The sequence below is a fragment of the Tachyglossus aculeatus genome, chromosome X3 (genome assembly GCF_015852505.1).
Source record: "Tachyglossus aculeatus isolate mTacAcu1 chromosome X3, mTacAcu1.pri, whole genome shotgun sequence".
Taxonomy (NCBI): Eukaryota; Metazoa; Chordata; class Mammalia; order Monotremata; family Tachyglossidae; genus Tachyglossus; species Tachyglossus aculeatus.
Genome location: NC_052099.1, coordinates 11606953 through 11630990, shown reverse-complemented (window position 1 = coordinate 11630990; position 24038 = coordinate 11606953). Strand labels below are relative to the sequence as shown.

General features: G+C 45.0%; 1 non-coding gene across 1 annotated transcript; it reads left to right on the top strand.

Moving 5' to 3' along the window:
• Positions 1-23660: 23660 nt before the first annotated feature.
• LOC119949065 lies at positions 23661-23797 on the top strand. Its single transcript, XR_005457161.1, has one exon. It is a non-coding gene; the product is annotated as a small nucleolar RNA SNORA7 (small nucleolar RNA).
• Positions 23798-24038: the final 241 nt, after the last annotated feature.

Below are 24038 nucleotides of genomic sequence, written 5' to 3'. Positions count from 1 at the left end.
GCTCACTTCCCTAAGGTTAAGACTGACCGTAACTAGACGCCTAGCTAGCTACCCCAGAGTAGTAGCGAGAAGCATAATGGCGTAATGGGTAGAGCCCAGGCCTGCGAGTCAGAAGGTCCTGGGTTCTAACCCCGCCTCCTTTGTCTGCCGTGTGACCTTGGACAAGTCACTTCTCTGGGCCTCGCTTCCCTCATCTGTAAAACGGGGAGTGAGGCGGTGAGCCCACGTGGGACAGAGACTGCGTCCAACCTGATTTGCTTGGATCCACCCAGCGCTTGGTACAGTGCCTGGCACCTAATAATGATAATAGTGGTATTTGTTAAACGCATACTATGTGCGAAACACTGTTCTAGGCGCTGGGGGGGATACAAGGCGATCAGGTTGTCCCACGTGGGGCTCAGTCTTAACCCCCATTTTCCAGATGAGGTAACTGGTTCAGATGGCTTACCCAAGATCACACAGCTGACGAATAGCTGAGTCGGAATTCGAATGCACGACCTGACTCCCAAGCCCATGCTCTTTCCACTGAGCCACGCTACGCTTACAAATACCATTAAAAGGGGCGCAACCGCTCGAATACTTTCCCCACGTGCCTCGATTCGGTCCCACCCCCCATTCCCCAACCGCCCCGCGTACGCGATCACTACGCGATCGGCGCAACTTCCGACGCGTCCCCGTCTTCCCGGAGACCTACCGGCGGAGACGGAGCGAACAGCCCCGCTGAGCGGCAAGCGCACTCGCCCGCCCGCAAAAGAAGGGTGGGGGTGTCTCACAATGCTTTTCTATCGGACCGGGACGATCCATTGCTTTCAAATCCGGGGGGAGGGGGGCGGTGCACGGTCGGACTGTACCAAAGCTTCTAGCCCCAAGAGCCTTCCTCTGCTGCCCCCTCGTGGCCGGGGGGCAACACAGCCCTTCTAGTCGCTCGGCACCGGCGGCGTCTTGGGGCAGGACCCGAACTTCGAACAGGAATCACCATTATTGTTACGGTATTCGTTAAGGGCTTACTTTGTACCAGGCACTGTAGTAAGCGCTGGGGTAGATACAAGCGAATGGGGTTGGACACAGTCCCTATCCCACATGGGGCCCCCAGCAGAGGACGTGGGTTCTAATTCTGCTCCACTTGTCTGCTGTGTGACCTTGGGCAAGTCACTTCACTTCTCTGGGCCTCAGGTCTCTCATCTGTCAAATAATAAGAAGAATGATGGTATTTGTTAAGTACTTACTATATGCCAAGCACTGTTCTAAGCGCTGGGGTAGATACAAGGTAATCAGGTAATAATAATAACCACATACTACTACTAATAATAATGGCATTTGTTAATGCACTTACTATGTGCAAAGCACTGTTCTAAGTGCTGGGGGGGATACAAGGTGATCAGGCTGTCCCACGTGGGGCTCACAGTTTTAATTCCTATTTTACAGATGAGGTAACTGAGCAAGTCACTTAACTTCTCTGGGCCTCAAAGTCACACAGCTGACAAATGGTGGAGTCGGGATTAGAACCCATGACCTCTGGCTACCAAGCCCTTGCTCTCTCCACTGAGCCACACTGCTTCTCTTACAGCTGACACACAAAGTCACACAGGATTCGAACCCATGAACAAAGAATACTGTGGGGATTCATCTCACCAATTCTCCTGAAAAATTAAGTTTCCATATATATTCTGGCTACTTTTTTGGTATTTTTTGGTTGAATTATCCAGTTATTTTTCTAGTATTTATGGTTGTATTGTACTCCCCCAAGTGCTTAGTACTGTGATATGACCACATTAAGTGTTCAATAAATACGATTGAATGAATACAGTACAATAGAGTTGGTAGACGCGTTCCCTGCCCACAAGGAGCTTACAGTCTGGCTCTCCCCCATTTTACAAGAACTCAGCTGTGCTAGCAGCCTCGCCAGGGGTCCAAATGGGATTGGGGAGGCATGATACTGTCAGGGTTATGGTGGACCATAAAGACAGCATTGGACTCGAGACCACTGCCCATTGATTAAAGTAGCTCTGACCTTAAAGAACGTTCCTTGAAAATCCTGTGTCTTTCTGGGGTGAAGCAACTCATTTTCATTCTCTTCGAAGCTATTTTCTTTTTCTCTCGAGTTGGCCTTCTGTGTCTAGTTCACTGATTTTTGCCTTCACGTTTCCTTGAATGTAAGTTTGGCTAAAAGAAGGAAAATTATTAATGAATAAGATGGTTTGTGCAACTACGCCATATGGATAGACAGACTACAGGGAGATTTACTGCGAATAACCCAGGCCTTGTGTCAGAGCTGGTTTCTGCCATGGAATGACTGACGTTTTGGAGTTCTGACAGAAAATCCAACCCCTAAAACTAGTGCTGCAAAGAGATTCCTGAATGAATACTAATCTAAAAAAGACCCTCTCCGGCAGGGTGGGAAGGTGTGGCTACAGCCACCAGGGGGCAGTATAAGACCAGCACACTATCAAATAGTTGTAGGCCTTCGAATCATTGACTTCGAAGTGCAAGTTACCGCATTCGGTTTGGTCAGTGCAGGCTAGTTTTATTTCTTTTTGGACATTCCTTCAAGTTCCCAAAGATTTTTGGTGTCACCCTTCCCCCCACCTCCTCCCCGCAGCCAGTCTCTCCCTTTTCAGTCCATTGGCTCAGGCAGAGGATTTCTTGTTTTTATTCGCTCCCTGTGTTTGGTATCCATGAAGAGAGAGGAGGTTACCAATCTGTGACTTGGGTTTTCTGCAGCGGAGGGGATCCTGCTCCAAAGTTATTGATTGCACAGACAAAAATGTACTATTTGGGAGTAGTGTTTTTCTGATTCGGTGCCACCAGTGGACTCCCAGCATATCCAGTGAAGCAGAGGAGCAGCGTGGCGCAGTGGAAAGAGCATGGGTCATGGGTTTTAATACCGGCCCTGCCACTTGTCAGCGGTGTGACTTTAGGCAAATCACTTAACTTCTCTGTGCCTGTTACCTCATCTGTAAAATGGAGATTGACTGTGAGCCCCAAGAGGGACAACCTGATTACCTTGTACATCCCACCCAGCACTTAGAACAGTGCTTGGCACATAGTGCTTAACAAATATCATTATTGTTATTATTATTATTATTATCCAGTCAGAGACAAAAATGAAATGATTAGTACTACTAATCTATTAATCCAGTCAATATGTGCTGAATTTAAATTCCCTTGTGCTTTGCACTTGAATATCCTTAGGAACCAGAAAAGTAACCTTGGCGCTTTAGGCTGGCTCCCAGAATGCCAGAACATCTACTGAATTATTAATAGAAATCTCTTTGAGCAAGGTGGGGGGGAGGGATGTGGGGGAGGGAACAGCTCAATAAAGCCTCGTTTTTTTTTTTGTCAGCACTGACTTGATAGCAGTGATTAATCACACAGCCCCTATGACTGGAGAAAAGTTTTTCAGATACTTCACAGCTGTGATGCGTTACAATAAATGTGTACGTACACACACACACACACACACACACTCTCTCTCTCTCTCTCTCTCTCTCTCTCTTTCTCTCTCTCTCTCTCTCTCTCTCTCTCTCTCTCTCTCTCTCTCTTCCAAGGCTCTTTTGAGAAATTTTAGCTTTTCTACTTTGAGGTGGTACTGGTGCCCTGTTCTGTAGGAGCGTACAATATTTTGTGGAAATTTGTAAGGACTGAGCCTCCTATGGGGAAACCAAATGAAACAGTCATTAAAGCCACTCCACCAGAAAAAAATAGGAAATTTGAGATTGTTGTTAGTGCATTGTTTCTTTTTTATTTTTGTCTTTGCTACTGGACTAACAATTATTAGCACCACTATTAAGTAACTCAACACATTTGAAAAAACAAGAAATGCATCTTCCCCAAGGCACCTTGCCTCTGACTGCTAATTCCTGCCAATAACCCCAACAATGTGCTGCATTTTCTAAGGCTGGAACTTTGGTTGACTGCCAATTGTTTCCTTTCTCTGTTTGCTTCCTTTCTGATAAAAACAGATTTAGAAATATTAACCCTAGTCTTCCCAGGAGAGTCTGAAAATATCCTTCCTATTTTATAGGTAATGAAGCCTCCATAGTGAAATGAAGTATTCTGGCCATAAAAAGAGCTGGCAATAAAATAGAAACACCCAGAATTCCTTTCCCTGCCTCGGTTCTAATCGCTATACACATTCCTTTCCTTTTGGCCATCATGATAAAGCCCTGAGTGATCACACTTTCTCAAAAAAAAAACCCCCCCAAAGCAAAGGTGACAAGAGTTTGGCTCCTAGGGATGTATTATAATTGTCCTGGATTTATCAGTGCCTCTTTGTAAAAACACTCCAATTGTTGGCAGAGGCAATGTAATTATCTGAAAAGGCTTGTCAAAGGTTCTGCAAAATCAGAAAGTGCTGGCCGGGCGAACCATTTCTTTCAGCAGTTTTGTGACCTGAAATTATATGGGCAAGTGTGATTTCAGTGCAGATGAAAGTGAGGTAGGGATTAGAGGCATCCAAGCTGGGCAGGCACCAGCTGTTGTTCACTGTCTGTCTCTAGGCCTTGAGCTCCTAAGCAGTGACAAGTTAGGGATGAAACGCCCTTCCTTTTCTTTATTTCCTGGAAAACCACTGCTGAGTAATCAATCAATCAATCATATTTATTGAGCACTTACTGTGTGCAGAGCACTGTACTAAGCGCTTGGGAAATACAAGTTGGCAACATATAGAGACAGTCCCTACCCAACAGTGGGCTCACAGTCTAGAAGGGGGAGACAGAGAACAAAACAAAACATATTAACAAAATAAAATAAATAGAATAGATATGTACAAGTAAAATAAATAGAGTAATAAATATGTACAAACATATATACATATATACAGGTGCTGTGGGGAAGGGAAGGAGGTAAGACGGGGGGATGGAGAGGGGGACGATGGGGAGAGGAAGGAGGGGGCTCAGTCTGGGAAGGCCTCCTGGAGGAGGTGAGCTCTCAGTAGGGCCTTGAAGGGAGGAAGAGAGCTAGCTTGGCGGATGGGCAGAGGGAGGGCATTCCAGGCCAGGGGGATGACGTGGGCCGGGGGTCGACAGCGGGACAGGCGAGAACGAGGGGCGGTGAGGAGATTAGCAGCAGAGGAGCGGAGGGTGCGGGCTGAGCTGTAGAAGGAGAGAAGGGAGGTGAGGTAGGAGGGGGCGAGGTGATGGAGAGCCTTGAAGCCGAGGGTGAGGAGTTTCTGCCTGATGCGCAGATTGATTGGTAGCCACTGGAGATTTTTGAGGAGGGGAGTAACATGCCCAGAGCGTTTCTGGACAAAGACAATCCGGGCAGCAGTATGAAGTATGGATTGAAGTGGGGAGAGACACGAGGATGGGAGATCAGAGAGAAGGCTGATGCAGTAGTCCAGACGGGATAGGATGAGAGCTTGAACGAGCAGGGTAGCGGTTTGGATGGAGAGGAAAGGGCGGATCTTGGCAATGTTGCGGAGCTGAGACCGGCAGGTTATGGTGACGGCTTGGATGTGAGGGGTGAATGAGAGAGCGGAGTCGAGGATGACACCGAGGTTGCGGGCTTGTGAGACGGGAAGGATGGTAGTGCCGTCAACAGTGATGGGCAAGTCAGGGAGAGGGCAGGGTTTGGGAGGGAAGACAAGGAGTTCAGTCTTGGACATGTTGAGTTTTAGGTGACGGGCAGACATCCAGATGGATATGTCCCGAAGGCAGGAGGAGATGCGAGCCTGGAGGGAGAGGGAGAGAGCAGGGGCAGAGATGTAGATTTGGGTGTCATCAGCGTAGAGATGATAGTTGAAGCCGTGGGAGCGAATGAGGTCACCAAGGGAGTGAGTGTAGAACCTTACACTGAGTAGCGAACCTTAGTGAAAGAATTGCTATTACTTATTATTATTGGGTTTTAATCTTGGCTCTACCACTTGTCTGCATTGTGACCTTGGGCAAGGCATTTAATTTCTCTAGGCCTCAGCTACCTCATCTGTAAAATGGAGATTAAGACTGTGGGGCCCATGTGGGACATGGACTGTGTCCAACCTGACGCGCTTCTATCTACACCAGTGCTTAGTTCAGTGTCTGGCACATAGTAAGCGCTTAACAAATGCCACTACAAAAAAAAAGTAGTAGCAGGTGCCTCAGTCATTGGCTCTGTCTTCTTCTCACCTGTAAAATAGGGATTAAGACTGTGAGCCCTATGCGGGATAGGATCTGTATCCAACCTGACTAGCTTGTATCTACCCCATACAGTGCCTGGCATATAGTGAGCACTTTACAAATACCATTAAAAAAACCAACTTGTTGGGACCTGAAGTCTCTTCTGGGTAACTCCAAGGCAGACTGGGACACCACAGCAGCTTCCTATGCACCTGTGTCACTACTCTAAATTGGTGAGGAAGCCAAATGTAAATTCAGCCTTTGCAGTATATACTGGCCTCTAAAATTCATTCATTCATTCAGTCATATTTATTGAGTGCTTACTGTGTGCAGAGCACTGTACTAAGTGCTTGGGAAGTACAAATCGGCAACATACAGAGACGGTCCCTACCCAACAATGGGTTTACAGTCTAGAAGGGGGAGACCGACAACAAAACAAAACAATTAGATGGGTGTCAGTACCATCAGAATAAATAGAATTATAGCTATATACACATCATAAATTAGAGTAATAAATTTGCACAAATAAAATAGAGTAATAAAAAATCCCTGCTTATCCCATACTAAGCATCCTAATCAAGCTGGGTGCCATCAAATTGCCTTGGACTGTGAGCCCCCAGATGGAGGGAGGCCATGAGAAGTAGCATGGCCTGAGAGGCAGAAGAACATGGGCTCTAATCCTGGCTCCGCCACTTGACTATTGTGTGACCTTGGGCGAGTTGCTTCACTTCTCTGTGCCTCAGTTACCTCATCTGCAAAATGGGGATTAAGACTGTGAGCCCAAAGTGGGACAGGGAATATGTTCAACCCAATTTGCTTGTTTCCCCCCAGTGCTTGTATTGTAATAATACCACAGTTATTTGTATTATTATATCTAATTCCCTCTTGTGCATTCTCTCAGTACAATGCCCTGCACACAGTAAGTGCTTAATATTATTACTACTACTACTCAGAGAAGCAGCGTGGGTCAGTGAAAAGAGCATGGGCTTTGGAGTCGGAGGTCATGAGTTCAAATCCGGCTCCACCACTTGGCAGTTGTGTGACTTTGGGCAAGTCACTTAACTTCTCTGTGCCTCAGTTACCTCATCTGTAAAATGGGGATTAAGACTGTGAGCCCCCCGTGGGACAACCTGATCACCCTGTAACCTTCCCAGCACTTAGAACAGTGCTTTGCACATAGTAAGTGCTTAATAAATGCCATCATTATTATTACTACTATCGATGACAATATTTTGGTGCCAAGAGTGGAGTTAGGCAAAGCAGTATGCCATAGTGGATAGAGCACAGGCCTGGGAGTTAGAAGGTCATGTGTTCTAATCCCAGTTCTGCCACTTGTCTGCTGTGTGACCTCGGTCAAATCTCTTCACTTCTCTGGGCCTCAGTTACCTCATCCATAAAATGGGGATTGAGACTGTGAGCCCCACATGGGAGAGGGACTGTGTCCAACCAGATTTGCTGGTATCCTTCTCAGCGCTTAGTACAGTGCCAGGCACACAGTAAATGCTTGACAAATACCACAGTTGTTATTGTTATTGTTAAATCCCCACCTCTGCCTTTTACTCTAGGCTTGGCTTTGGGGCATAGCCCAGGCATCTTGAAATCAAGCTGGGGATTGATTATATTATAATCATTATATATACAATATATTATATATAATATAATACTATAATTATTATTGATCATATTATATTGATTATACTGATTTTTCAAAGCATCTCCTTCTGGCACAAATCAGCTCCCTCTGCCATTAATCACAATGATAATAGTGATATTTATTAAGCTCTGACAATGCTCCAAGCACTATGCTAAACAATGGGGCCGGTACAAGATATATGGATTCTACACAGGCCCTTGTCCCTCATGGGCCCCACAATCTAAGATGAAGGGAGAACAGGTATTTTTATTTTTATTTTTTGCAAGAGGTGAGCCTCTTCCTAGCCTACCGGTTTTTGACTCATGTTGACATTTGTGTCCTGGCACCTCTTCCCCCATTGTTGCGTTAGGTTTCCTGCCGCTCACCTCCATCTGGCCTGCCTCCTGAGGGTGTCTTAATTGCTAGTCATTGGCCACCAAACATAAGTTTCCCTGGGGGAGGGATCCCTAGGGTAAAGGTGGGGGAGGGAGGAAATGAAGGCTCAAGCTTATTATGGACCAAGAGCTTGTTTTACTTAGCCTGGCCACCTGGGATGCTAATTGGGTGGGTAAAGTTGAATTGGTTTGGCTCAGCCTTATTTTTGGATTAGCTCTGCCAAATTGCATTGTGAAGGAACAACCCCTCCATAGGCTCGAGGGCAGGATATAGGCTTGGGGTCTCCCCTCCCCAGTGTCAAGAGAGCACAATGTTGGGCTATCAGGAAGCTGTGGCAATAAAGTCCCATTTACATGTGGAACATAGAGGCCTGGCACTCAGAAATAGCCAAGCTGCCAGAACTCATGTCCAAGGAAGTCTAGGAGTTTGGGGGCAGTACCCACACTGCCGATTGATTGTTCCAGGAAGGAGCAGGGGAGGAGCGAATCCTGCTACCACGTTAATGCAATCACTCATCCTATCCTGCCTGGATTACTTCATCAGCCTCCTTGCTGACCTCCCAGCCTCCTATCTCTCCCCACTTCAGGCCATACTTCACTCTGCTGCCCAGATCATTTTTCTACAAAAACATTCAGGACATATCACCCCGCTCCTTAAAAAACACCAGTGGTTGCCCATCCACCTCTGCATCAAATAAAAAATTCCTCACCATTGGCTTTAAAAAGCACTCCACCACCTTTCCCCCTCCAACTTCGCTTCTCTTCTCTCCTTCTACAACCCAGCTGACACACTTCCCTTCTCTAGTGCTAACCCTCTCACTGGACCTCCATCTCGCGTGTCTCACCACCCACCCCTCACCCACGTCCTGCCTCTGGCCTGGAACGCCCTCCCTCCTCAAGTCTGAGAATGACTCTCCCCCACTTCAAAGCCTTATTGAAGGCCCATCTCCTCCGTGAGGCCTTCCCAGACTAAGTCCCTCTTTTCCTCTTCTCCCACTCCCTTGACTTGCTCCTTTTGCTCTTCCCTCTTCCCAGCTCCATAGCACTCATGTACATATCTGTAATTTTATTTGTTTTGATGTCCCTTGTTTTGATGTCCGTGTTCCTCCATCTGGATTGTAAGCTTGTGTGGGCAGGGAATGTGTCTGTTTACTGTTGTATTGTACTCTCCCAAGCGCTTAGTACAGTGCTCTGCACATGGTAAGCACTCAAAGCAGTGTGGCTCAGTGGAAAGAGCATGGGCTTGGGAATCAGAGGTCATGGGTTCTAATCCCAGCTCCCCCACATGTCTGCTGTGTGACCTTGGGCAAGTCACTTAACTTCTCGGAGCCTCAGTTACCTCATCTGTAAAATGGGGATTAAGACTGTGAGCCCCACGTGGGACAACATGATCACCTTGTACCCTCCCCAGCACTTAGAACAGTGCTTCGCACATAGTAAGTGCTTAACAAATGCCATCATTATTATTATTATTAATAAATACAATCGAATGAATGAATGAATAAATCAGCACCCTGCCCTCCCTGCCAAGCTGGACACTTTGAGCACAAGTTAGACAAACTTTACTTTTGGTGCAAAAATGCCTAGATGGCTTCTCTTCCTCAATTAATAGTAAGTTTCCATTACATTCCAGATGATGTACAGTCCCTGCCCATTCTGACTTTGTCCTTTTAGGAATAGAATCTTCTTCGAAGTATTTTTGGGGTGAAAAGTAAATACTGCATTATTATGAAGTGCAGCAAACTGCTCCAATCACCCTCCTATTTATTCATCTGGGCTCTGATTGGATGGTGTGTCCCAAGTCCAAATGAAAGTTTTCAAGGGATCTTCACAGCTAGTTTTCCTATTCTGTTTAGACTGCACAACCAGGTTAATTAGAAAATGGCCCCAAGAAATTCTGTTCCACCTGCTCTGAGGCAGAGGCCAGGGTGAATGTACAGTCCGTCATCCTGAAAGCAATTATGAGCCGATTTACACATGGCAAAATTCAATACCTTCTTAAAACCGTTCAATTATCTAATTGAGTTCGTGCTATGCTCATTTAAAAAAAACCAAAAAAATCCAAAAGACCCAAAGCGTGCATACCCCATGATGATTAGAAAGTATTAGCCAGTGCCCAGAAGCAATCATGAGTCTCATGACTGAAACAACTGGAAATGCTAGTGAATCATGGCAACCAAAGTCTGTCAAATGAATACTTAATATTGCCGTGGTAATGATGGCCACTCTCTTTATGAATCCTTTTTTCAGGGAGTGTCCGTTGACCAGCATCCCCAAGTCGATGCGAGGCAAAAATCATCACTTTCACGGCCTCTTTCATCTGTACATCTCTATATCCTTTTTGAACAAGCGAGCTTTACACATGGGGAGAGCAAAGACCCAGATATGTTTATTTATTTTTTATTTTTTTTAGTGGCATTTATTAAGTGCTTAGTATGTCAAGAACTGTTCTAAGTGCTGGGGTAGATACAGATCAATCATTACCTTATTGAAGGCATGTCTCCTCCAAGAGGCCTTCCCTGACTGTGCCTCCTTTTTTCCCAGTCCCCCTTGCATCACCCTGACTTGCTCCCTTTATTCATCCTCCCCTCCCAGTCCCACAGCACTTATGTACATATCTGTCATTTATTTCTTTATATTAAAATCTGTCTCCCCTTCTAGACTGTAAGCTCATTATGGGCAGGGAATGTGTCTGTTTATTGTTATACTGTACTCTCCCACGAGCTTAGTACAGTGCTCTGCACACAGTAAGTGCTCAATAAATACCCCTGATGACAACTTAAATAAACATTTTCAGAAAATAATGCACTAAGGAAGGGATGTTCAAATCTTTTGGGGAAGATCTTTTGCTGCCAACTGCTTCCTTGTTGGCCAAAGACAGACATGGTCCTTCCCAACCAGAATAGGCAATTCTGGGCTTGCTGATTGTAAACTCCTTGAGGGCAGGGATCATGTCTATCAACTCTATTGCTTTGTACTCTCCCCAAATGCTTAGTACAATGCGCTGTACACAGTAAGGATCAATATGTACCATTGGTTGATTGATTTTGCACCTTTGTCCAGAGATTTAGTGAACATGTCAGCATCCATTATTGCATTGTAAAGGAATTCCTGAATTTGAAGCATGAGTTCAATCAGTAGGTGATAATAATTGTGATGATTGTTAAGTGCCTATTATGCGCCAAGCACTGGGCTAGATACAAGATCATCTGCTCCCAAGTGGGGTTCACAGTCTAAGTAGGAGATAGAATAGGTATTGAATCTCCATTTTGCAGCTGAGGGAACTGAGGCTCAGAGAAGTTAAGTGACTTGACCAAGGTCACACAATCAATTGATCAATCGTATTTATTGAGCGCTTACTGTGTGCAGAGCACTGTACTAAGCGCTTGGGATGTACAAGCTGGCAACATATAGAGACAGTCCCTACCCAACAGTGGGCTCACACAGCAGGTAAGTGGTGGAACCTGAATTAGAATTCAGGTCCATCCACTAGGCTACATTGCTTCTCCATAGGTGATACTGCCTGAACCCCAAAGTACTGATAACTGTCGATATGGCAGACCGATGGAGGTCAATAAACATCGCTTTATGTGTTCCAAACTTAATTTTGAGGAGGTGGCTCATGATTTCTAGTAAGAATAATGAATCTGAGTCTTTTCCACTAGGCCATGAAGCAGCATGGCCTAGTGAAAAGAGCATGGGCCTGAGAGTTAGACGACCTGGGTTCTAATCCTGGATTTGCCACTTTTTTTTTTTTCGGTACTTGTTAAGTGCTTCTATGCGCCAGACACTGTTCTAATGCTGGGTTAGATACAAGTTAATCAATCAATCAGTGGTATTTGCTGAGCGCTTAATATGTGCAGAGTACTGTACTAAGTGCTTAGGACGGTACGATTGAACAGAATTAGCAGACACGCTCCCTGCCCAGCATGGCTCAGTGGAAAGAGTGCAGGCTCGGGAGTCAGAGGTCACGGGTTCAAATCCTGATCCCCCACATGTCTGCTGTGTGACCTTGGGCAAGTCACTTCACTTCTCTGGGCCTCAGTTCCCTCATCTGGAAAATGGGGATTAAGACTGTGAGCCCCACGTGGGACAACCTCATCTCCTTGTATTCCCCCCAGCACTTAGAACAGTGCTTTGCACATAGTAAGCGCTTATTTTTTTTAAGCGCTCAGTACAGTGCTCTGCACACAGTAAGCACTCAATAAATATGATTGATTGATTGATTGATTGATTGCCCGTAACAAACCTACAGTCTAGAGGGGGAGACGGACATTAATAAGAATAAAAAAGTTATTTATGATATATAATCAGGTTGGACATAGTGTATGTCCCACATAGGGCTCACATCATAAACTCCATTTTACAGATGAGGTAACTGAAGGCACGGAGAAGTGAAGTGACTTGCCTAAGGTCACACAGCAGCCTGCCAGTTTCCTCAGCTGTACAACAGGGATTCAATATGTGTTCTCCCTCCTACTTCATTCAATCATTTTTATTGAGCGCTTACTGTGTGCAGAGCACTGTACTAAGCACTCCTACTTAAACTGTGAGCCCCCGTAGGACAGGGACTGTGTCCGACCTGTTTAAACTTGTACCTATCCCAGAGCTAAGAATAGTGCTTGAAACATCAATCACATTTATTGAGCAGTTACTGTGTTCAGAGCTCTGTACTATGCGCTTGGGAAAGTACAATCTCACCACATAACAGAGATGGTGGACACATTCCCTGCCCACAACGAGCTTAGTTTAGGAAGCACTTGACAAGTATCATAATCATTATCAATAACTAATATAGTTTTCCTTGACTTGCTCTTCACTGTCCCAGAACCAGAGAAAAAGCCCATCGAGCCTAGAGTTAAGCTGCTTTTTCACCTGCAGTGCAGGTCAGTTGAACTCTGATGTACCCTGTTGGCACTCACATGTTATTGTAACAAAATTTCTCATTTCCTACCATTATGCGATCTGTCCGCTTGGCATCTCCAAGCTTCCTGTATCCTCCTTTCCTCTGATGTGACCGGATGGCACAGAAGTACTGGAGTGTTCCATGAGGCCTTCCTGTGACATTGGGATTCCCTGCAGAAAACATGGCTCTCGGAGAGTCCTGTGAGCCACCAGTCGCTTGAAACTGGCTTATCGCTCTGGGAGTAGGCCGAGGGCCAGTTGAACAGATGAACCTGAACATAAAAAGAGCCAAGAAAATAAGGCGTTGTGAATGGCAAATCAGAGAGAGGAGAAATCCCAGAAAGGGGTAAGGCTGCAGACCGTCTTCCAGAGTTTGTATGACATATGAACGGCGTCAGAAAAACTAGCCATAAGCTCCTTGTGGAAAGGGAATGGGTCTACCAACTCTGTTGTATTGTACTCTCCCAAGCATTAGGTATAGTGCTCCGCACACAGTAAGCACTCAATAAATACCACTGATTGACTGATTGATATGGTGAAGATGATCAGGCAACATATAGTGTCTCACTGGGTCAGTCGATCCATCAATCAAATTTATTGAGGGCTTGCTGTGTGCTTGGGAGAGCACAATATAATGGAATCGGTAGACATGTTCCCTGCCCACAACGAGCTGACAGTCTAGAGGAGGAGACAGACATTAACATAAAAAATTCAATTGCAGATATGTACATAAGTGCCATGGGGCTGAAGAAGGGGTGACTAAAAAGAGCAAATTCAAGTGCAAGGGTGACACAGAAGGGAGTGGGAGAAATGAGGACTTTGTCAGGGAAGGCCTCTTGGAAGAGATGTGCCTTCAATGAGGCTTTGAAAGTGGAAGTAGAATCACTACCTCCAAGGGCTCCGAAGGGACAAGAGATGGCTCCCGGGAGGGAGGGCAGGGCCAGGAGCTGGAACCAGGGAAAGGGGGAGGGGAAAAGGAGAAAGAGAAGAGCAGAAGATGAGTGAGAGTTGGGGAGGTCGGAGAGCCAAGGCCCAAGAGCCGGAGCCATCAAAACAGCTCTGAGATGGAAGGGCGTGAGTCTGAAGATGATGTTTTTGTGGGAGAGGTCAACATACTGGGTTACAGGGGAGCCTCTGTGTCCATTGACTGTGAGGAGAGGCCCCTGAGGCTTGTAGGAGGTCAAAAGGATAAGGAATATGTTGGTCTGGGATCGTTTGAAAATAGGAATTTAAGGATAAGATGACTCTGCAGGGAAGCATTTTAACTGGAAAAGCTAATGAGATCAGAAACCTCTTTCATTTGGAGTCCTGTAGCTTTTGTCTTTACAAGGTATTTCTCAGGGGAAGTGAGGCAGTGAGCTTGCTCGAAGTTTAGAAACATCTCAACTCAATTAAATCACTGGGGCAGAGGCTGACCAACCTCTTGCTCCTGGAGGCTGGGATGGTTTTGGATTGGATAGAGGATGATCCTGTGTCATCCATGGTTTGACCCTAGCAGCTGGGTCAATAATAATGCTAATAGTATTCATTGAGCCCTTGTTATCTGCCAAGCAGTGTGCTAAGTACTAGGGTAGATACAAGACAATCAAATTGGACACAGTCCCCTTACCACAAAGGACTCACTCTCTAGTGGGGAGGGAGAATGGGTACCTTTTACCCAATTTGCAGATGAGGCAACTGAGGCATAGAGAACTTAAGTGTCCAAGGTCACACAGCAGGCAAGTGGTGGAGCTAGGACTATAATCCAGGTCTTCAAAGCCCTACTAAGATCATATTTCCTCCAGGAGGCCTTCCCTAACAAATCTCTCATCTCCCCCACCCTATTTCCCCACTTATTGTGTCACCTATGCACTTGAGACCTTAGTCCTAAGTATTTGGGCACTCAGCCCAACCCCCCAAATGGAACTTATGTCCATTTCTTTAAACTCTGTGACTTCCCCCTACCTGTAATTTATTTTAATGTCTGTCTCTCCTGCTAGATTGCAAGCTCCTTGAGGACAGGAATGGTGCCTACGAACGCTACTGTACTCTCCCAAACATTAGGTTCTGTGCTCTAAACAAAGTAAACACTCAATAAATGCTTTTGATTAATTAATTCTGACTCCTCGTCTTGCGCTCTTTCCTTTAGGCCACACTGCCTCTCCTGGGTTAGATCTGGGGAACCTCAAGAAACGAAGAGTGAGGATTCCTATCAGCCCACCATTCACCTGCTGCTTAAGGTGGGTGATCTAGACTTTAAGCTCCTTGTGGGCAAGGAACGTGTCTACCAACTCTTTTATATTGTATACTCCCAAACGCTTAGTACAGTGCTCTGCACAGTGAGCGTTCAATAAATACCATGATCAATGGATCTGCCAGTATAAACGTATGTCCAGTCTTCCTTTGACATATTCTTTCAGTGATATTTATTAAGCACCTGCTGTAGACAGGGCATTGTACTAAACGTTGGGAGAGGGAATGTGTCTACCAACTTGGCTGCATTGTTCTCTCCCAAGTGCTTAATACAGGGCTCTGCACACTGTAAGCACTCAATAAAAATCATTGATTGATTATAATAAAAGGAAGTTACATTGTCCTTACTCTCAAGGGATCATCACAGCTATTTTTCCTATTCTGTATAGACTGCACAACCAGGTTAATTAGAAAAGGGACCCGAGAAATTCAGGCGTGATTGTAGGAACAGTGTCACATCGAGCACTTCAAAAACCCCAAAGAGCTTACAGCAGGGATTTTCCCAACCTTCCTTAAAGCACCCCTCAGTAGAAATGAAATTAAGGTACCGGCAGCATCAACCCTCATCCTTGCAGTTGAGCTAAAAGTAATGGCTGATGCTACTGGAATCATAATCCCAATCAATAATACTGTGTTTTATTACCGTACTAAGCACTTGGGAGAGCATAATAAAGAGACATGATCCCTCTACTCCCTTCCAATCTTCCCTGTTTCCCCCTATGACTGTTTGAAAAATGTTGAATGTTTGAAAGGTTGCCAATTTTCAAACAAAAATGTTTGAAATATGTTGCCAATTTGTACTTCCCAAGCGCTTAGTACAGTGCTCTGCACATAGTAAGCGCTCAATAAATACGATTGATGATGATGATGATGAAAACATGCCCTAGATGTTTCCTTAGCTAAAAACCTCCAAGATCTCTCCTGCATCAGCCAGGACTTTTCCCAACCTAAATAGGAGCTGTATAGTCTCTTTAAATGGCCTTTTCCTTAGCTAGAGTGGATGGGGCCTTGTTTAACAGAACTGCTTAAGGCTGTTTGACAAGAAATGTTTAGTGAAAGGAAGATTTGAGTCAAAATGAAAGTGAAGTATTCATGCTGACCCTTGGCTGACCCTTTTGTACTTACACACCAAGGATTCTGGATCCCTAAAGACTCTTAGGAGTCTTTCTTTCTTTCTTTCTCTCTCTGTCCTCCAGCCCCCTCTCTCTTCCCAGGAGTCCACAGGCAGGGACATATCCTAGTAGCTGAACCTAAAGCCTGTTGTCATTGACTTCTATACCCCTTGGCATTTCAAGCAGTATGGCTTGGGAAGTAGCATGGTGTAGTGGATAGAGCATGGGCCTAGGAGTCAGAAGGTCATGGGTTCTAATTCCGGCTCTGCCACGGGTCTGCTGTGTGATCTTGGGCAAGTCACTTCACTTCTCTGGGCCTCAGTTACCTTATCTGGAAAATGGGGATTGAGATTGTGAGCCCCATGTGGGACAGGGAATGTGTCCAACCCATTTTGCTGGTATCCACCCCAGTGCTTAGTACAGTGTCTGGCACATAGATACCACAATTATTATTATTATTATTGTAGCATGTCCCTATTTAATGCCCCTCACCTTTTCTCCCTCTTCTGCTTTTGGGTCCACACTGTCTAGCAGCAGCATGCTCAACTTTGTGCGCTTGTGTGTATACTAATGTAATCCCCCATGTCCTCTCCCATCTGTGCTCAGGCCCCCTTTCTGCACACACATTCCCTCCTCTCACTCCCCCTCCCCACCCGCTGGCTACTTTACTGTTTCTTAGTTAAACGGCTGAAGCAGCAGTGGAGTAGAGGCCAGGGAAAAGGGGAGAATATTCTAATGGCATTGGGCTTTCATGTCTTCTGCCACCTCCTATGAGGCCCCTCTTCACTTTCCTTCAGCACCTTCTCCTCCCCAGAAGGGCACCCCCAAGAGCATGGAATGGAAAGTCAATCACAACTTAAGGATGGCTATGTTTGGCTTGCTCATGCAATCCAACTGAGCATGCTCCGCAGCAACCACCCATTTCAACACCCTGCTCCTCTCATTTTTGCTCCAGTTAACACTGAAGAGGGTGATGGAAGACACGGAGATGCCAAACTCCTCCTCCCTCCCTCAGCCTTTCCTCTTTACATCCCTGTGCCATACGGAAAGCAGCACTCCCTTTTAGCTTTTTTGTGGATGTTCATTTCATATTTTTCTAAAGTCCTTCCAAATGACTCAAGAGAGTGGTTGGGTATTCTTGGAGGTGTCATCTCACTCTCCTGTATTTCAGTAGCAGGCAGGAGTTTAAAATCAACACTCCCATTCCAAAGCTATGAAGGCAGGTCACTAAATTAGGCCATCATAGCTAATAATAATAATTATTATGGTATTTGTTAAGCACTTACTATGTGCCAGCACTGTTCTAAGTGCTGGGGTAGATGCAGGGTAATCAGGTTGTCCCATGTGGAGCTCACACTTTTAATTCCCATTTTACAGATGAGTTAAGTGACTTGCCCAAGGTCACACAGCAGACAAGTGGCAGAGGTGGGATTAGAACCCATGTCCTCTGACTCCCAAGCCCAGGCTCTTTCCACTAACCCTTGCTGCTTCTCACTGTTTATTGAGGTTTCTGACACTGGTGCTAGAAAGAGGAAGGGTCACATTCTCTAGTGGCACCCATTGGGTTGCCCTTTCCCCTTTGCTTCCAGGCATCTGTCAATCACTCATATTTACGGAGCACTTATTGTGCGCAGAGCACTGTACTAAGTGCTTGAAAGAGTCCAATACAACAGAGTTGGTAGACACGTTCCCTGCTCACAATAGGTAAATGGGGGCAGATGATGCTTAAACAAACTTACAATCAGGGTCTATTCATTCAGCATACTTCTCAGTCCACGTCTCTCCACTCCTGAAAAATCTCCAATGGTTGTCCATTTCCAGCCGTACGAAACAGAAACTCCTTTCCATTGGTTTAAAAGTGCCCCACCAGCTTTCTTCAGTTTACATACTGGAAGGGAATACAACTACATGTCTACCAACTCTGTTAAATTGCTATATCGTACTCTCCCAAATGCTTAGTACAGTGCTCTGCACACAGTAAAAGCTCAATAAATGATTGATTGATTGAAACTGGTTCTTTTCACTCACTATTTCCCAGATCTCACTCTGCTCCTTTCCAGTTCATCTTCTAATCGTATTACACTCTCGACTCTCCTGACTCTGACCCTTTGTTCACACTGTTCCCGAAACTGCAACTTCCTCCTCCTCCAAATCCTTCAGACTGTGGCCCTCTCCACCTTCAAAATCCTCCTAAAATCCCACCTCCTAAATCCCACCTCCTCCAACACGCCTTGCCTGACTAATTTCCAACACCCCAAGTTGTAGCAATTCTATAGTTATGCAACCCCAGAAGCCTTCCCTAAGCCCTCATTTCCTCTTCTCCCACTCCATTCTGCACCTCCCTTGCACTTGGATTTGCTCCCTTTACTTACCCCTCCACCTGCCCCACAGCATTTATGAATATATCCCTCATTTATTAATTCATATTCATGTCTCCCCGCTAGACTGTAAGCTTGCTGTGAGCAGGGAATTTGTCTACCAAGTCTGTTATATTGTATTCTTCCAAGTGCTTAGTACAGTGCTCTGCACACAGTAGGTGCTCAGTAGATATGATTAATGATTTTGACTAATCAGCCAGCTTTAGCAGTTATATACCAATTTATAGCCTAGACCCTTGGGCCTTTATGTACATTCAACTGTATTCATTCATTCAATATTATTTATTGATCTCTTACTGTGTGCAGAGCACTGTACTAAGCGCTTGGAAAATACAATTTGCCAACAAATAGAGACAATCCCTACCCAACAACGGGCTCACAGTCTAGAAGCTATTTAATCTGATAGTTCATCTTGGCACATCCATTCTACCTCCTATGTGGTCCTTGTTCTTTCTACTGCTTCCACTGTTCGTAATTTGTTTTTATGCCTGCCTTTCCCATTAAATTATAAACTCCTCGTGGGTAGGGAATGTTTTGTGCTTCTGTTAAGCTTTCCCAACCACTTAGTACAGTGCATTTCACTCAGCAGGTGCTCAATAAATACCATTATTACTAATGCCCTGGGAGAAATTCAAGTTGAACAGATCAGACACAGTCCCTGTCCCAATGGAGTTTATAATATAAATGGGGATAAACAGATAGAACAGTACCAAAACAGTAGGGGAAACTAAACAACAATCAATTACAAAAGCAACAATCCTAGCTAATAATGTACAACAGATTAGATAAACACAGTTCTTGGCTCACAGTGCCAGGCACAGTTTATATATTGACATTGGGCAGCTGGCAGACCCCAGACTGTGGTGTTCCAGCTCTGCCACATGTCTGCTGTGCGACCTTGAGCAAGTCACTTCACTTCTCTGGGACTCAGTTACCTCATCTGTAAAATGGGGATTAAGACTGGGAGCCCCATATGGGATAGGGACCGTGTCCAACCTGATTACCTTGAATCTACCCCAGTGCTTAGAACAATGTTTGCCACCAGAGTAAATGCTTAAATGCTTAACAAACACCTCAGTTGTTATTATAACAGGATGAAGCAGGGAATCTTGAAATCTAGTGACATCACTGAGGGCTGAGGATGGCAGGTGGTTTTAGGAATGGGAATTTTGCCTAAAAGAACCAGGATCCAGAAGTACGGACTTTTTCCAGGAAGGAGGAAAGTTACCCTTTTCGGTGGAGCCAGGGAGAAAGCCATGTTATATTGTGCCCTCCGAAGTGCTCAGTAGGGCTCTGTACTCAATAAGTGCTCAATAAATACGATTGATTGATTGATTGATCGAGGGAAAAGCACATGGTTGATGAGAAAGGAGACCATTTGAGTTAATGGACTGATAAATATAAAAACCTTTAAGGGTATAGATTTTAGCTCAGGGAGAATTTTAGAATAAGGGCAACGTTTGGTGAGTGGCTTTTGTTTTATACTCTTTAGACCTTGGACTGCTGCAACCTTGTTATTCATTCATTCAATCGTATTTATTGAGCACTTACTGTGTGCAGAGCACTGTACTAAGCACTTGGAAAGTACAATTTGGCAACAGAGACAACCCTACCCAACGGGCTCACAGTCTAGAAGTGGGGGAGACAGACAACAAAACAAAACAAAGCAAGTGGACAGGCATCAATAGCATCAATGTAAATAAATAGAATTATAGATATAAACACATCAATAATATGTAAACTTGCTTAATATGGATTGCCATTTAGGATTTTATTGAACATTTGCATTATCTTTGACAGAACACCTTTTTATGCCTTTTCTTATATAAAATGGAAAGTCTATGTGTCTTGTGTTCTGGGTAACCATATCCATCTCTAGATCGTGGGCAGGCAATGTGTCTGTTGATTGTTTTAATGTATTCTCCCAAGTGCTTAGTACAGTGCTCTGCACACAGTAAGCACTCACTAAATACTACTGAATGAATGACTAACACTAACTAGGGAGGGGATCGAGAATTTGAAAACCCTTCAGAGAACAGTTAATTTCCCAGCCAGAGAACGGAACCAGATAAGACAAGATTCTCAGGGTGGTTGTGGGCTTTTTTTCTTTTTACACTTGGAAGGCATGGGATGATGATGGCAATTGTCCTGAGGAATCTCAATCAATCAATCAATGATACTTATTGAGTACTTACTGTGTGCAGAGCTCTTGGGGCAGTAACAACTCTATTGGTAGACAGAACTTCAATCTAATGAGGGAGGCAGATATTAAAATCAATTACAGATAAGGGAAGCCACAGAGTATAAAGGATATGGACATAAGTGTTGTGGGGCTGAGGGCAGGGTAAGACTCAATCAAGCTCAGGGCACTCTAGGAAACATCTGAAGGTCTATGGAAGGCTGAGGATCCTAGGATTGCAACAAATCTTGGATTTTTCAACCGGAAATGTCTTGCTTATGTAGTCAGCAGATAAGTTTGGCACAGCCCAGGTAAGCCCTTTGAGGGCGTTTGGCTAACAAAACCATCCCATCTCTCAGATGAATCAAAACAAGTCAAAGGCTCCTTTGATGCACCTAGAGTTCTGAAGAAATTTTCATCGGTGAGGGAAGGGAATGGCAGCAGGGCACAAGGAAGACATTGGACATTTTTCTCTTTGTCTTAGATGATAATCCTCAAAGTAGGGGACTGTAATTTACTCCATTTTTGGAAACTTCAGGGAACTTTCTAAGCCAGCTGGGGCGGTGGAGGAGGGAGAAGTGGGACAGAAATTCAAAGGGAGAGAATTCACGCTCAATCGGGATAGTTTAGCTATTTCTGACTGAAATGTTCTGTGCAGATGAAAGAGCTGATGTGATCTTTTTTTTGGGGGGGGGGGGGGGGCGGGCTGACTCCATGCGGCTCATTAGAAGACTCTACAAAGATACCTAAAGCTTTAGTCTGCAAGCTCTTTGGGGGCAAGGACTCTGTCTACCGACTCTGTACAATACAACCTCTTAGATATGGAAAGTTCCCCTCCTCTATTTGTGGTAAGAGCCCCTACCTGTCAAGTCACCAGAGCCTGTCTACCCATTCTATTACACTCTCTCTCAAGCGCTTAGTACAATAAGGCCTCAATCAATACAACTGATTGACTGATTTTCTGCTCCAGCAAGGAATCTGGGTTATTGGAATCTTTTTATGGTATTTGTTAAGTGCTTACTATGTGCCAAGCCCTGTTCTAAGCACTGGAGTAGATAATTATAATAATTGTGGTATTTGTTAAGTGCTCACTATCTGCTGAGTACCGTTCTAAGTGCAGGGGTAATCAGGTCAGACACAGTCCATGTCCCACCTGGGGCTCACAGTTTTCATCCTCATTTTCTAGATGGGGTAACTGAGGCACAGAGAAGTTAAGTGACTTGCCCAGGTCACACAGCAGGCAATTGGCAGAGCTAGGATTAGGACCCAAGTCCTATGGCTCCCAAGTCCATGCTCTTTCCACTTGGTCATGCTGCTTGCGGATTGATCTTAGATCGTTTCTCTACGGGGTGAGGGAAGGAGATACCTGAACCTCCCACTTGATCCTGGGCCTTTGAGTTCCCCTCCCTGACCGATGTGAAATCTGGCCCAGTGTCTGAGCCATGGAACTCTATGGCAGGAGCCGTGACAGATGGAGGCCAGGTAGCGAAAAGAAAAGAAAAAAAGATTGGACAGAAAAGTGTCCCGTACAATTTTAGAATTGGAGAGGGGACAGTCCAGCACAAAACTGGATAGCAGTCATCCTAGTTGATGATATCAAACAATATTGTATTTTCCTTCTACTTTCTCTTTGGCATTGATTTTCCCACTCAGAAGGAGCTACTTCTAATGTCTATGAAATCCTCATGTGACTTGCTTGGAAAAAAGTGAATTGCACAGAGCGGAAGAGAGTGTATTGCAGTTCGTGCGTAGCTGGGCATCCTGCTGTTTCATTTTATAGAGAATTTTCCTGAAATGAAGCTCAATTTGGAGCTAAAGGAACTCATCCAGAGTAGGCTTACTGGTAAGCGTGGGACAAGAAGTCCAGGGCTTCAAGGAGACTAGGCTGGGCCGAAAAGAAAATGGACAATTGGGAAAGGAAATTCTCTCCTAGTTCCAAAACTGGTCTTCTGTGTGACCTTAACAAGTCACTTACCCTCTCTGTGCCTTTTTCTTTGCCTGTAAAATGGGCCCAATAATACCTCCTTACCTCATGGGGGGGTGTGAGGATATAGTGTGAAAATTGACTTGGAAGTGCTTGACAAAAACTAAAAACACTAGACAAATTCAAGGCATCACTGATATTCCCTCTAGATTTATAAGCTCCTCTAATCTCACTGTGGGCAGGGAATGGGTCTACCAACTCTGTTGCACTGTACTTCCCCAGGTGCTTAATACAGTGTTCTGTACCCTGTAAAAACTCAATAAGTACCACTGATTGATTCCTGCCTTAAGCAACTGTAATAATAATAATAATAGTGGTATTTGTTAAGCGCTTACTAAGTGGCAGGCACTGTTCTAAGCATTGGGACAGATGCAAGTTAATCAGGTTGGACACAATCCCTGTCCCACATGGGGCTCACACTCTTAATCCCCATTTTACAGATGAGGTAACTGAGGCCCAGAGAAGTGACGTGATTTGCCCAAGGTCACACAGCAGACATGTGGCAGAGCCAGTATTAGAACCTAGGTCCTTCTGACTCTCAAGCCCACACTCTATCCTCTAAGCCACATAACCAGAATGGAACCTTTGGAGACCCATCTTCCTTTCCCACTTCATTTTCCACATTTCACCACTGGAAAAAAATCAAAGTGAGATAAGAATGCTAATTTATGATAGGTAAATGATACATAGAGTAAAATGTACTAGAAGGGGCTTTGGACAAAAAAAAAAATAGTCTATACACTCAATCCCCTCTCAGGATTGTACTGGAGAGTTTCCAGTACTCTACCAGTCTCAGCTACTGGAGGGAGAGTCAAGCTGAGGCATACCCATTCCATTCCAAGCTTGGGCAGTGGCTAGCGAGTGGAAGGCAATCTGCTTCAAGTCAAAACTCACCTCCGCTGGGCAGCAGCAGTATGGGAGAGAGTCGAGGGCGGAGATTCAAGTTTACTGCATGGAAGAAGGCAATGGTAAAGCACTTCCAGATTTTTACCAAGAAAATTCTATGGATCCACTACCAGAACGATTACAGATGGAGGTGGGGCTCTCTGGGAGAGATCTATCTATGGAGTTGCTATGTGCCGGAGACAACTCGACAGCAGAAGACAAGACAAGGTGCATTCATTG